At 49.2% G+C, this 15897-nt stretch overlaps 1 protein-coding gene and 1 pseudogene across 2 annotated transcripts in view; one reads left to right on the top strand and one right to left on the bottom strand.

Annotated features, from left to right (window-relative positions):
- Positions 1–15897, bottom strand: part of Cdh4 (cadherin 4) — a 493035-nt gene that overhangs the window by 265176 nt on the left and 211962 nt on the right. The gene's annotated exons all lie outside the window — the stretch shown is intronic.
- On the top strand, positions 345–2701 carry LOC116091515 (annotated as a pseudogene).

The raw sequence follows: 15897 nt of genomic DNA, 5'->3' as shown, positions 1-15897 counted from the left end.
GAGGCTCCTACAAGCTTTCGGCCAGCTAGAGCCCTGGCTCCAGCTTACAGAGGCTCCTACAAGCTTTCCTTTGAAAGGCCGTCTTGTCACTCCCCATGAGGTGCATGTCTTTTGCGGCTCTGAAGGAAAGGGGGAGAGTGGGGGGACTTTGATAGGTGAGTTTGGTTAGGGAAATGAGAAATTCCTCTTCATGGACTCTCATTAGTACGGTAGGGTTGCACCCTAGGTTTCGTATGGCTTTCTTTGCTTCACAGGGTTGAGGAAGGTTTATGTTCCTGAAACCTTGGGAGCCGTCATAGCTCAAGAGAAGGAAATCTCAGTCTCCTGGAGGGGTCACCCCTCTAAAGATAGCTTCTGCCCCGTTTTTGGAAACCCTGGTATTTCTAGAGCAGGATTTGCTTTCACCAAACCCAAGTTGGAGACAGGAGGAGCCCCTGCACAGAACAAAAGGATGCTGTAACCAGAAGATGGGATCACGGAACAGCAGCAGTGCAGGATCTGGGTCCTTAGAACCCTCTGAGGGCTTGTCCCGAAGAGGGGCTGGCCTGCGTCGTAGTGAGGAAGAAGAAGAAGAGGATGAAGATGTGGATCTGGCCCAGAGGCCAAGTGAGGCTGGTGCAAGGAGGAGGTGCAGCAATTTTACAGCTCATCCAGGCCCTCTCAGACTCAGAGGAGGAGCATGACAGTGCCTGAGACGGTCGCCTCGGAGATCGATACAACCCACCTGTGGATGCAACCTTTGACACCCAGGAGCTGGAATACAATGAGATCAAGACACAGGTGGAATTAGCCACAGGGCGGCTGGGACTTAGGACTGCCCAGGAGCATAGCTTTCCTCGAATGTTACACCAGCTTCTTGCCCAATGATCTAAGCTTCACTGATACCTACTTTCAGAAGGCTTTCTGCAGCATCTACAGCAAAGATGGTCAGATCTTCATGTCTGCTTGCCAAGATTAGACAATCCGACTGTATGACTGTCGGTATGGCCGCTTCCACAAGTTCAAAAGCATCAAGGCTCAGGATGTAGGCTGGAGTGTCCTGGACATGGCCTTCACTCCTGATGGAAACCACTTCCTGTACTCCAGCTGGTCTGATTACATTCATATCTGCAACATCTATGGGGAAGGAGACACAGATACTGCCCTGGATTTAAGGCCAGATGAACGTCGCTTTGCTGTCTTCTCCATCGCTGTCTCCTCAGATGGATGAGAAGTTCTAGGAGGAGCCAATGATGGCTGCCTGTATGTCTTTGACCGAGAACAAAACCGGCATACTCTTCAGATTGAGTCTCATGAGGATGATGTGAATGCAGTGGCCTTTGCTGACATAAGCTCCCAAATCCTGTTCTCTGGGGGAGATGATGCCATCTGCAAAGTATGGGATCGACGAACCATGAGGGAGGATGATCTCAAGCCTGTGGGAGCACTGGCTAGACACCAGGATGGCATCACCTTTATTGACAGCAAGGGTGATGCCCGGTATCTCATCTCCAACTCCAAAGATCAGACCATTAAGCTTTGGGATATCAGATGCTTTTCCAGCAGAGAAGGCATGGAAGCGTCATGACTGGCTGCTACGCAGCAAAACTGGGACTATCGCTGGCAGCAGGTGCCCAAGAAAGCCTGGAAGAAGTTGAAGCTCCAGGCTCCTTGATGACCTACAGAGGCCATGGAGTGCTTCACACTCTGATCCGATGCCGATTCTCCCCAGCCCACAGCACCGGCCAGCAGTTTATCTACAGTGGCTGTTCTACTGGCAAAGTGGTTGTGTACGACCTCTTAAGCGGCCACATTGTGAAGAAGCTGACCAATCACAAGGCCTGTGTGCGTGATGTCAGCTGGCATCCCTTTGAAGAAAAGATTGTCAGCAGTTCGTGGGATGGGAACCTACGTCTGTGGCAATACCGCCAAGCCGAGTACTTCCAGGATGACATGCCAAAGTCTGAACAGAGTCTGTTCCAGTGGCCCTACTCCGGTGCCCTGCCCATCTGTGGCCTTTTCCTCACCTCAGTAGATCTGACCTCCAGTTCTGTATAGGGTAAATTCTCAGCATAGTCTCTGCCTCCTCCTCCCTTCCCCCATCTGGGGAGTATGTAGAGGAACTGCTGACACTGGGTGAGAAACAAACTCAGAGTCTGGGCCTAGGCTGAGCCTGGACTGCCCACCCCAAACTGGGCGAAGTGGTTTCCTCATGTATTCATACCCAGTGTGCTTGGATTTCTATCTCTAGCCAGAGTGTGGCAGGACATCCATTATCTGGGGTGTAGCTTCTGCCAACAAGAGTCTTGAGTGTGTTTAATCATGTTCTGATGTTAGATATTGGCTAATAGTGTAGACACTTGAGGTCTGAATGGACCTATTAGCAGTACCCTTTGCCCAGGTTTTCACACTGAGAGTTAGACTGGCCATCAGGGCCAAGTATACTGACCTTTCTTTCTGAGGTCTTTGAGGGAGGACAGGGTGGGTAGGGAGGTGTTTCCTTAGCACCCTTCTGAGGTGGGAACTATGTCTGCTCTCATACTTGGACTTTGAAGTGAAGAGACTGTGGTCTGAGAGGTATGTGTCTCAGATATGGCCGTACTCGCCGTTGGATCCTATCATTGCTGGTGGCCAGCAGCTTCAACAAAATAGATAAAACAGGACTTCTCTCACCTTCTCACTGGCTATGGCTCTCCCAATAAACTGTCTGTGGGAAACTGAAAAAAAAAAAAAAGAAAGGGGGAGAGTGGATTGGAAATACCCCACCAGCCCTCATCAGGGGAGGAGATGTCGTGAGAATTTGAAGCTCGATTCACTGCTGCTTGGCTAGTGTCTCCTAGTCATTAAGCTCAAGGCCTGGGTGTGGTGGCTTTGTGGTCTGTCTCCATGTTCTTTGCACAGGAAGAGAGCTCTTGCTAGAGGCATTGCCTAGTGAGCTGGGGCATGGCTACGTCCTTTCCTGAGCTGCCCACGGTCTCTGGGTGGCTAAGGGCACAGCTATTCCTGCAGGGCAACCAGGGAGCCCGTTAGCACCTCCTGTCCTGTCAGAGTCAGATGGCTGGTCAGTGCTATATGCTTCTTATCTGCATTGGGATCACTGCAAGTAGAAAAACTAAGAAATGAAAACCAGACGGGACTTCACCTATCAGACCTCTCGGCAGTCCTGAGAAAACTTAAGCCACCCCTTGTAACTCACCTCCATATTGGCGTTGACACACTACATATGTGACCTAGACGTGAAGAGGGGACTTTGGCAAAAGCAGGCGAACTCTCTGACATAGAAAGAATAGACACCCCAGGGTTCCAGAAGCTTCCTGAAATTGTTCAGTAGCACAGGCAAAAGGGAGCCACCCTGGAGCTTCCACAGGAGTTGGTTCCCACCCGGTGGGCTGGTTCTCATCGAGTGAGCTCCCTTTCCAGGCCTCAGAGGGTACCAATCAGTGACACCCACCCCTACCCCCAGCCCTAAACAGATGTTACAAAGATGTCTCCAGACACTGGGAGTGTAGTGTGTGCATAGGAATACATGGACATGGACAGACTGTATAAACTTAGTTTGGGGCTCATATTTTCATTTAAATTATAATTGATTTCCTGTGGAATCCAGTGTGGAATTTTGTTGTCATCTGCATTTTGCTTAGACTGGTGGCCTCACAAGGTGGGAGGAAATTGAGGGTCTTCTCTCAGTCTGTGGGAACTGTCCTGGCTAACAAGCCCTCCCTCTTAAGTGTCCCCTCCTGACAACGGTCAAGTCTGATTTATTTTAGATGGAGTTTCTCTGCTGTAAAGGGAGACACCGGCTCTTCTTTTGTCTCCTCTGCTAGGTGGAGGTTATTTTTCTCAGCTTATCTCTGTCTCTTCCTCTCCCTGAGCCTTAGGTCCTGTTCATCCCCTGAGGATGCTGGAGGCATCAGGGAGGTAGATAAGCAGGAGAGCCAGGGTCTGAGGATTTGTGTTTGAGGGTGGAGGGGGCTATTATATCCATGAAAGCACAGGGCATGGGGAAATCATTGTTGAGTCCTCCCCACCCTTCTGTTCTCTGGTCTAACAGCAGAACTGGCCTAGGGAGAGCCTGGGTGGCTTGCTGGGAAGCCAGTGTGCTTTTCTAGCTCAGATTCAGACATGAGCTAGCCTATGGTACCATGGCACATAGGAACTGGATGCATGTATTGCATGTTCCTCTAAGATAGAAGTCTGAGTGACTATGGAGACCCTGGCTGATCTCCATCTATGGAGACTATGAAGACTGCATGGTCCCTGTGGCAGAAGTGTGGGTGACTGTGAAGACACCCACACCCTTTCTCCGGTTGCTCACCTAGCAGGCAGAAAGTTTCTAATGGAGCAGGACACCGGGAAGGGACGCTGGCCAGTGCCAGGGTGCCCAGATAGTGCCACGTCCACATCCCTGTAGTGTGCAGGGTCTGCAGAGCTGGCTGCCCCAGGGACTCTGCTATTGCCATCTTGAAATTCTCAATGTGACCTGAACAAGAACATTGTCATTTTATGCTACACTGGGTCCCGTGAATTACATCATCACTTCCTTCGTAGATGGCTTAGACCTGAAAACATGCTTTTAAAAATCTTTCCTGGACAGTTACAAATTGATTTTCTCCCCAAGCCTGATGTTAGGGCTACAACTTACTCTGTGTAGATGCTACCTCAGCCAGTCTCATTTGTTTCCTTTGAGCCACGAGCTTCCTTGCATACTGGGCTGCAAAGGGACCTGCACACGCAGGGTGGGGAGGTCAGCTGTGGTGGTCATGGGCTAACTAGTCCATTCAGATCTCTTCTTTAAGAGGAACATTTGAGTGATTATTCATTAATGTGGTCCTGAAGTAAGAACCAAGGGCCAGGTAGTTTCACACTACAAACCCGCTAGGTGGGTGAGAGTACTGGATGTATGCATTGCTGATTTCACCGCAGATGGTGGTGGCTGACCAGACTGACTTTGAAAGTGATTGTCATACTGGTAATAAGGAATGAACTGCCTGATTGCTGTATGTCAGATCAGATATTTAACGTATATGTAATGCAAGCAGTTTCCATGGAACAAGAATATTTGTGCCGAGAATGAATTAATGTGGTTAAATTATATAATTTATGGTAAAATGCACTTGCTTTTCTAAGTGAGGATAACCAGCTCACTTTTCCTGGAGGTCCCCTGGCATGTCCCTTTGGCTTGCCATACCACCCACAAGCTGACTCAGCTCCTCCCTCCCCCGGCCACGGCTACCATCCAGGAAACTGCTGACCTGCCAGTAAAGCCACTGCATCACTGAACTACCTCAGCTGCCTCATCTGGGAAGTGGGGATGATGGAAACCACTCAGCCTGCAATGCCAGGGCACAGCTATGGTGAGAGCTGAGGTCGCAGCAGTCACCTCTGACCCGGAGAGGGGAAGGTTAAGCCTGGAAGCACCTCAGGTGACGGTCCACTCAGGAGTGTTTAGTACCTAACACTTGAACGTGGTGTCATCACGATAAATGCATTAGGCATCACTCATAGGTATTTTGGGATGCTTGTTGCTCAGTGGCCACAGGTGAGACATGCCTGACGTGAGGTGAGGGGCTCTTCTTTCTGACTGTCCCTTTAGGTGAGAGGGAGGGCTCTTAAAATGACTCAGGATAACAACGGTCTTGCTGCTGTCCAACTACAGCTAGACACTGCCACCCGGGTCATGCTGCCCAGCAGGTGGGGCCCAGGGCTTGACCCCAAGGCTCTAGTTTAGAGGAAGACTTCAAAAGAGGAGCCCAGTGAACAACAGTCCGTATCAGGGAGCATGCAAAGCCGCAGCGTTTGTCCTTCATGCTTATTCTCCCAAGCAGGCACCTGAAGGCAGCTGGCCTGGGAGCTCCTCCAGGCTGCCAGTCACCGGTCAGGGCTATGAGCCTGCAACTATCAGTCTCTCCAGCCTTAAAGAGTGTACTACTGTATACCTTGAGGAAGCATTTATACCAAGTTACAGAAGAAAACTGTGAACCACTGAGCTTTGAGAGGCATTCTGATTGTAAATGAGAACGCAGTGGCTAGCATGCCTAACCACTGCTGAGACCTTCCAAGAGCTGGTAGTCTATCTTTGGGTTTTGTATGATCAAATAAACCTCCACTGTTTTCGACCTTGTTTTAAAAATAAATAAATAAATAAAAAGAGTGCACTAAACATGGATGTGTAGAGCAGGCCTTACATAGCCATGGTAACCAAGTAAACAGGTTTTATGTTTTTAAGTTTTTAATTTTTTTTGTCTCTTCAACCCAAGCATTCACCCACTCAAAGCTTTGATTTCAGCCCTAGTTGCCTACTCTCCATCTACAGAAACATCCACAGGACACACCAGGGGAAGAAAAAAAAAATGGAACAGTCTCAGTCCTATTTTAAACCACAGTAATATTTCCCCAGCAGAGAGCAAATAGAATTTTACATAATGCACAGAATGAATGCCTCCAAAAAAAAATCAATATTTCCAGCTGGATGTTCAAATTAAACGATGATGTTCAAGTGCAAGATTAAAACAACGATTTGAGATAGAAATTGGGTTATGCCGCCTCACGCCTGCCTACTGCTGAATATGTTAATGGAGCTGATTGGTGAATGCTCCGTCCATCTATCTCCCTAGAGCTGTGGTTCTCAGCCTTCCTAATGCTGAGACCTTTAACACAGTTCCTCCTGTTGTGGTGATTTGCCAACCAGAGAACTATTTTGTTGGTTCTTTATAGCTGATTTTGCTACTGTTATGAATCTTAATATAAGTATCTGATATGTGGCTCCTGTGAAAGGGTCACCTCGTGACCCACAGGCTGAACCACTGTCTTAAACTGAAGGAGGTTGAAATCCAGAGACCTCCAGAGATATGCTTGGGACAGAATGAACTTAGCCAAGTACACACACACAAATGCCCTGAATATTGCTTAGCTCTCCCATCAAGGCAGATGGTGCTACATCTTCCAGAAGCATCTCAGAACCTGAATCAGCAGTCCTAATACCTCTGCCTTGTTCCCTCCTTACTGCCAGACTCGGGGAATTGAGGCCCCAGGCAGCAGTCCACAGAACCTGCCCACGATGCTAACATCCGGTTTATTTGCTTCGCAGAGCAGAGGCCCACATTGGTCCCGTGAGACACCTGCTGAGTGCTGTGCTAGGAGGTGGCAGCATTAATGGACCCAGGGGACAGAAGAGAGGTTTGGAGGCAGGGACCAACGTGGGAGCCCAGCACATTCACATGTTCATAGAACTGGGCTCGGTGTGGGTACTCTGTCCAAATGCGGGTGAGGTGGAGTGTGCTCTGCCCAAGTGTGGGACACGGGGGTAATGGCCAGCCATGCCCTTGCACTGATAATTTAACAGTGCCACTGGGAGCAGGGGAGGGATGTTGCAGCAGGTGTCACCTCTTGAGAGTTTTGACGTTTGCCACAGGTGACTTTCCTGACCCAGGGCCAAAACCTCCTGGAGCTTCCACATGTGAGCAACGCACAGGATAAGAACAAACTTTAAAATCCCGGCTAATCCTCACTTTGCTGCCAAGCGGCACTGTCGAAATCCTGCTTTGAAAACTCTGCTTCCCTAGTCAGTACAGAGCCGTGTTTCCAGCACTCTGCATTTGACAGCCATCAACCTGGAGTTCTGCACACACCATGGCTCCTTCTTGGCCTCTGCTTCCACAGATGGGTCTCTACTAGCACTGTCGCGCCTCCCCACCCTATCCCCCATAACCTCAAGGCACACAATGTATGGCAGGGCCAGCTGGGCCTTCAGCTCTCTGACTCACCCCAAAGATAGTCAGTGAACCTCCTTTAGGGAAACATTAAGGCTCTAGTTTACCAGGACCTGGAGAGATAGAGGCAACTCAGTTAGGGCTTTTATTATGTGTGTCCCTACCCCCACCCCTCGTCCTGTGGTGCAAGCATGAGGATCCAAGCCCAGAACCCACATCAAAAACTAAGTGGGATGTATCTTCTGTAATTTTAGCACTGGGGAGCCAGAGACAGTCATGTGCCTGTGGCTTGCAGGCCAGACCTTCTAGCTTACTCAATGAACTCCAGGTCATGAGACTCTGTTTCTAAAATGAAAATGGATGGTACTCAACTTTGATTTCGGGTCCTCTCCCACCTCTTCCATTCCTCCGCCCTCTCTGCCTCTCCCCCATGCACCAAAAAGTTAACGGTTGCTCACATCATGTACTAGACATTCTAGAAATTTCTTATGAAGCCAGAATCTGCTCGAGTCTGGGCTCATAAATGATATATCCAGTCACATTCTCCTCCCAAAGCAGCTGTGGATTCAAGATGGACAGCGTCTGTCTCTCTTACTTACAGAGGCCTAGAAATGAATCGTGGGTGGGAGACTGACTGTGGGTACAGGAATGACTGTGTCAAGTGCAGACACAGACTCAGTACACCCTCAGGAACAGTGCCAGATAGGAACAGTTTGGTAGGAAAGGTCACAGAATGTCTACAGCACTTGCCCCGTGCCAGGTGAGGCCGAGAGAAGTGGGCTCCATAGGACCTGTCTTCTGGGTCTGGTTTTCAGGTAGAACAGAAACATCCAGTTCTGAGATTGCCATGGGGCCCCTTCAGGACCTTAAGACCGCCACGGGGCCCCTCCAGGACCAAGGCATGTAAGTCCTAGCTGTTTCTACCTCCTCACTGTCCTCTAGGGCACTCTTTCTGGCTCTGCATCTTGTCTAGTTCTGCTGGATTTCTGTGAAAGAGTCAGAGTGAAGGGTGGCCTGGCAAGACATGGTGTGAGAATTCCAGCTGGTCAGTGGATGCTTCCCTATGGCACAGTGCGACATGGTTGTGTGTGTCTGCAATCCACCTCAAAGGTCCCAGGCTGCTGGAGAATAAGATTCTAAGGAAGGGTCACTCTGGAGCAATGTTTATACAACTGAGATAAAGAGAATGCTTGCAGCAAAGAACACTGCATCATCAAAGAACACTGACTTGAAAACAGGCTTGTAGTCCTCAGAGAATCAGGTTGGTGTCTCCTGTGGATCTCTGACTACAAATGTGCATGGAATTAAGAAGACAATACCCACCCAGGGATCATACAATAAACCGAATTTATTAAAATGCTTGAAAAGCACCTCCAGAGAAGGATTTTCCTTAGATCCCAATTAATATGGGTTATATGATCATAATGATCTGTAATAAGAGCCACACCTGAATGATCCAGTTTACAACCAGCTGTGTGTTCCGAGTTTCCCTTTATTGTGAATCCTTGCATATTTAAGGTAGACATTGTTTATGTGCAGTATGAACTGGAAGAAGGAGAAGAATGATGGGCCCTGCACAGCTTCCCAGCAGCCATCTCCAGATTTCTTCAGTTCATGTGATTGAGGTAATTTAGGTTCCAGCTCAGGAGACACAGCCAAACAGCCCAAGATGGAAACTGCTGTCATGTGGCATGGTCATGTAAAATGGTTGCATGGCATAGTTGGGTTCCCACTCCTTCCTACTGATTCAAAATCTGACGTCCCTGGGGATGTTTCCATTATTAAGACTAAGCTAGGGTATCGGAAAACTGAGCTATCCTTTAGCCTGTGCTGGGAGTCTTCCCAAAGCATCAGCCCCCTGCCTCAGTAGGTCCACCACATGTGTTATGTGCAGAGGGCTCAGGAACCAGGGACCAAATGAGCATCTATTCTGTGGTAGGAGCTGTCATCTAGGCAGAGCAGTGAGGATGCACACTGACCATCTTCCTGCCTTCATTTGCAGAGATTTCTAGATGCTGTGAGGGGCTCAGCTACCTCATGGCTTCCCACAGTTTAGAAGTTCTTCTCTGTACCAACTACCTCTCATGTCCCCCAGTACAATTCTTAGGATTTTCCTTTCAGTCAAGGTCTCATGTTGCCGAGACTTGCTACATAGATGAGAACGACCTAGAGCCTCTGCCTCCACCTCCCAAGTGCTGGGACTAAAAGCATGCGCCACAACACCTGATTTGTGCACAGCCTGTGACCGAACCCCAGGGCTTCCTGCATGCTAGGTGGATGCTCTACTGAGCCATGCCCCAGGAATGATCCCACTGTCATGAGAGCCAGAGAACAGACACAATATGCTGCCTAGCATGTCCCACAGCCTTGGCAGGAGACCACACCACAACCCTCACTCAGAACAGCCTAAATACAACAGAAGTATAATGAGTTGAGAAAAGGGGAGGGGTCTTAGGAGAGAGGAACTGGGCACTGGGCTCTCTTACGCCTGAGTTTGTGGCTAGAGTGAAATTCCACAGCAGGCAGTCACAGCGTACATACAGTGGCCAAAGAACAAGAGCCTCTGTGAGGATAGGTCAGTGAGCTAAAGATTTTCCACAGGCTCAGCTTGGTGAGGAGCCAGCAGGGTCCTTGTCCTGTTTGTTTCAGAGCTTAGCAGGGGCTTCAGGACAGTGAAACAGTTTTACCTCCTGCTGCCTGGATCCCTGCATGGGGAAGATGGCCCCGCATTCTACTAATAGAAGTCTTATTTAGAAAAGCATAAAGGCCACGTCTGCTGAGCGACGGCTACATAGCAAGGTTTGGGTGTTATAGACACACTGGTTTCATGGCTCCTATTCTGTTTGGGTGTTACAGACACACTGGTTTCATGGCTCCTATTCTCTTCTGGGAGCTGGGTTTCAGGAGCTGAGGCGTGAGAACACAGCAGGAGGTTCCTGTGCCTCTCCTGCCACCCCTGCAAACCACCAACTTTCCTAGACGGGCTGTGAATGCAGAGACCACGTCAGAGCCCAGGGAGGGTTCTCCTACTGACACTGAGTTTTAGTGGAGGAAAGCCCGGCAAATCAGACTTGAGTCAATTCCTAGGGAGCGTTCCGAAGGAACATAATTAGATTAGAACGCCGCGTTTGTTAATTTTTCGGTTGCTCATTAAAATTGACATGTCGCTTGATTTTGACAGAAACCTTTTTATCTTGATGTAAGGCGGTAAGATTAAAAAATATATAAAGCTATATTTAGGAAGTTCTGAAATATGACATGTGTGATAACGAAAGTGAAACCGCTCTACCCGCCATTCATGTCTGAGAGTCACAGCTCTGAGAGAGAAAACCAACTTGGGTAAGGTCCTTTTTAAAGTCTGCCATCACCATTAAGGGCTGTTTACAAAAGGACAGTATTGCCCCACTGGCAAATTTGGCTTCTCTGGGTCCCCCCTAATACAAGGAAGTTAGGAATCTCCTGCTGACTGCCAGGAAGGGGACAGAAGGGACGCTGGGAGACTTTGGACAAGCATGGCCAGATGCTACAAGTTTCCAAGCAAGAAAGTGCATTGCTTGAATCTCAGCTGCTTCTCTGTGAAATGTCACCTCCCCAACCATCTTGCTGGGTGCTGTCCCTCAGGGCCATCAGGGACACTTGGGTCATTCTGGACTACGGATCTAAGCTGTGTAATTCAGGTGGGCATGGGACCTGTGTTGTCAGTCAGCAGTTGGGCAAGAAGAACTGAGGATGGAGAAAAAATGAGCCTTTGTTCCAGAGGAGGATGGGTAGGGCACAAGAGAGGTGTCTGTGACACGGGGAACAGTGAAGCCTCCAGCCAGCATCCTTTGTTGAGGCAGCTGGTCAGCAGAATGGCGGTAACCAAGTTGGTCCTGAGGTCCCGGAAGAGGACACAGCATGGGTCACACAGTGGCTGCTCAGCTGGCGTTTGCTTCAGTGCTCGGCTCTCCTGTTCCTGTCTCCTACCCTCTGAGGGACAAATGCTTTGGTGGAAGAAGTTCTGAGACATACAGGGGATACTTTCAGGGACCACAGCCATGTCTGAGCACCTCATACCTGTGTAGTGAGGAGTGCCTAGCCCACCATGAAGGGGCGGTTTGCCCCCTCCCCCTCTCTTCTCTCTCTTTTCCCTCTTAGCCTTCTTTTCCTTCTTATCTGTAATTTCTCCTCCTCCCCTTCCCCTCTCTCCACATGGCCAGCCTCTACTTTCTTATCTTCTCTCTCTCTTTTCCTTTCTTTCTTTCTTTCTTTCTTTCTTTCTTTTTTTTTTTTTGTTTTTTTGTTTTTTTTTGTTTTTGTTTTTTGAGACAGGGTTTCTCTGTGTAGCCCTGGCTGTCCTGGAACTCACTCTGTAGACCAGGCTGGCCGCGAACTCAGAAATCTGCCTGCCTCTGCCTCCCAAGTGCTGGGATTAAAGGCGAAACATCTTATGACCATGCATTGCCTTCTTTCAACTAGACGTGCCATGTAGGCCCAGTGTTTGCAGCGAGACCCAACTATCCTTCCCCGCATTAGCACAGGAACAGGAATGACCATGCATGCCACCACTTTTCTTCCCTGCCCCCTTTTCTTCCTTTGTTCTCAGCCCCTCCAATGCACCCAGCATCGCCTGCGATGATGTGCAGAGGCTAGAACCTGCATCCTTGGCCTCTGTGAGACCCAGGGACACACTCCACCACATCTGTACCACACCCCTAGGTGCTCCCCTAGGACTGGGATCCAGATGCCCGCCTGGTGGAGTGGGAATGGGGCTTGCGGACAGACACCTGAGTCTGCTGCCCAGAGTACCAGACCTCTGGTAGGACACGGGTCATTCTCTCCCATCCCTTTTATTCCCCCACCTTCTGGTGGCGCCCAGAACCCGGTGCAGAGGCTGCTACAGCAGCAACGCCCCGGCACCCAGTGCTGCGGAGCCTACCACCCAACAATCTCCCACTCAGTTAAGTTATCTGGGAAGAACTGAGCCAAGAGGCATCAGGAGACAAGGATTGTGCTCTGCTGGGGCCAGCATTGGTGGCATCTGAGCTGAAGTGCCGTGGAGCTCCCATGAGGATAATGGGGCTAAGCTGGGTTGATCTAGCAGCTAGAGCTGTCTCTGAGATGTGTGTTGACCTCCATGGTAGGAAGAGAGCTCGTCTCTATGGATGATTCTAGAGATGGGGTGGGGGAAGAGGAACCACTCCTGTGGATGAAGACCTAGTTTTATGACTTCTAAATTTTCTACTAAAAGACAGAATGGGGAACCTGAATCAATGCCAATGAATTTGTCTATAAGGGTAACACGTGATGCAGAAATTTCCAGCCCTAGCCATTAGACTGCATGTGGCTGAGGGTATCCATGAATGTGGCCCAGCACAAGAAGAACATTATTTATTTATTTATTTATTTATCCATCCAACATCTACAAATCTACCTACCCATTTACCTACCTTTCTCTCTTTCCTTCTTTCCTTCTTTCTTCCTTCCTTCCTTCCTTTCTTCTTTCTTTCTTTCTTTCTTTTCCTCCCTTCCTTCCTTCCTTCCTTCCATCCGTCCGTCCGTCCGTCCATCCGTCTGTCTGTCTGTCTATTGTAACTTGATTGTATGATTACATGCCCACTGTTGTATTGTAGTCTCAAAAGCTTAGGCATGTCCAGTAAGGACAGGGGATGAAATTTTACAGACGTCTATTAAAACTACTTCATTCGATACTGTTTTAGACTCTTGGAAGTGGCACCATTTGGAAACTCCTGGGTGTTTCTCACTCAGTGTTCTCCAGGCTGAGCGTAGGAACAGTCAGGAACACATCAACAAAAGCAGGGTGTGCAGGTGCTAATATGGTGCTCTTTACACGGCTATACCTAATGAACACCATTCTGGAGAATGACTTCTGCAGCAATGCAGCTTTTCTTAACAAGACTCTTGTAACTGCCTAAGTGCGGTGGCTTCAATGGGAAAGAGCACTCAAGGCTGCCACAGCCCCGAAGTCTGTCGGCTTGTTTGTGCCTTAGCTTTAAGGAGAGGCATGACAGAGAAACAGAAGACAGAGACTGAGCAGGATTACAGGTTGGAGAAATCCTGGAGGCCGGTTTGTACATAGGAAGCACACAGTCCCCTCCCCTGTCATTTGGGTGCCTACTTCTGGGTGCCTACCGCAGGCAGGGGTGTTTCTGAGCCTCGAAGAAGGAAAGGCAGCAGTTCCTGGAGCCCGGGCAGGCTGGTCCAGCTCCACCCCCTTTCCCACGGAGTTGTCCTTTTAAGGTAAAACCTGATTTTCCAAAACTTTGTCTTTATTAGCTGCACACTTTTCACAAGTGTAAAGGGTGGGGTCCTGTATCCTGCCATTCCTAAGCCCTCTCTCACCTGCATCTCTCCTGCTTCAGGATTCAGCTTGGTTGGCTGAGGCTTCCTGTGTTTCAGCTGCTGTCACCCTGTCCCTCTGCCCCCTCTCTCAACACTGCCCACCCATGACATGAGGTGAATCCACGCAGTGGGACTGGCCAGAGAAGTATCAAGGAATAAGAATTGTGTTTGGTTCATGCAGGTGTGTAATCACAGGTTAATCTACATGGGCACAAGTGAACACACACACACACACACACACACACACACACACACACACACAAAACCTTCCCATGTCTGTTACACAATATTCCAAAGACCTATATCATGGCCTACCCTTGGTATTCTTAGCCTCTCTCTGAAGGTACATGCTGACCATGCAGCCTGTGGTGAGATGCTCCTCTGTCAGCACAGCCCTGTCCCCAATGCTCAGGGGACAGATGTAGCCTTGGTTTGATACAGATCACCCAAGGGCTCCTCCTCCCTACTTGGTATCCATTGAAAGTAAAAAAAGAGAACCTTTCGCCTGGGCCTAACGTAGGGTAAGCCTCTGGCCAGTAGTGTGCCTGGATCAAGGGATGTAACTAAAGTTGTCTCTGTGCGACTCATACACTAGGGAGAGGCCCAGGAGGATCCCACTGTAGGAGGAGAGGTCAGGAACAGCCAACCTCAGGGTGATTAAAGAAGCCGCTTCTGGGTGTGCGTCTCAACACCCACCTCTGAGGTATCGTTTCCTCAGATTAAGGATTTTGTGGAATAGTCTTGTGAAGGCAGAGCTGGGCTTCAGCTGTCCCACAGAACAGGGCCAGAAAACTGACAGGGAAATATTATCTACCTTGCAGAACAGCTGACTTAGGCTGCCACTGGGTCTTAACAGCAGACCTACCCACCCACTCTGTAGAGCTGCCCTGCCCCAGCCCTGCCCACACCACAGATCCACACACAGAGGGCCTGGCTTTGCAGGCTAATCTCAGTGCTAGCTCTTCTAAACAGGAGGCCCATCTTCTGTCCTCCCTGCCTGGGGGCAATCTGGCCAGACCTGGAGACATTTGACTGTCACTCCTGGGCAAAGCAGGGATGGTGTCATCCTGTGGGTGAAAAGGTATACTACTGGGAGTACCCCAGAGTTCAGAACACTCCCGCCTGTCAGGCCCCTATGCAGGCAAGGCCAACTGCGAGAAACCCTGACTTCTGTCTTTGAATCTCTCAGGCCAAGATTTACTAGAGCACATGTTCAAGCAGAAAACCCACCACAAACTATTCAGAAAATTATTCTGGCATTGTGTAGAAAAGGGGGCCAGAGAAAGAGAAGGAAAACAAGAAACAAAGCTTTAGCCTCAAGAATCTCATATTAAAGCACGAATCCAACTTTATTCTTTCTTCCTCTCCTTTCACAGGAATCGTCAGAAGTGGGAGGGCGAGGCCATCTCGCTGTTCTGTGCCACTGCAATAGGCTCTTGCCAACAGCAACCATGAGCTGTGCTTCCTGTCCCTCTGCCCTCCACAAAAGGCAGAGATTTAATTAATTTATCAGTGTTTTTCTTTGTTCCAATTCAAGTTCAATTAGCTGGATTAAACAGAATAATGGAGATGAAAAAGCTTTGAAAAGAGTTTAAAGCGCAGCATACATAGAAAGTGTCATTACGGAAACCACGGAGAACCATTTGTCCAATTACCATTCTGTGGTATTCACATGCAAGCGTAATGCCGTGACCATGAAATGCTGAAGGGCCACATCACGCCAGGACCACATAATGCCAGGGGAGGGTGGGTGCCACCTAATGTTGGTATGATGTCATGCTGGGCCCACATAATGCTGTAATGCCAGAACCACACAATGCCAGAGCCACACAATGCCAGAGCCACACAATGCCAGAGCCACACAATG

The sequence above is a fragment of the Mastomys coucha genome, unplaced genomic scaffold, assembly GCF_008632895.1.
Source record: "Mastomys coucha isolate ucsf_1 unplaced genomic scaffold, UCSF_Mcou_1 pScaffold15, whole genome shotgun sequence".
Classification (NCBI taxonomy): domain Eukaryota; kingdom Metazoa; phylum Chordata; class Mammalia; order Rodentia; family Muridae; genus Mastomys; species Mastomys coucha.
The sequence above is the reverse complement of the archived record's forward strand: the minus strand, read 5'-3'. Positions and strand labels throughout refer to the sequence as shown.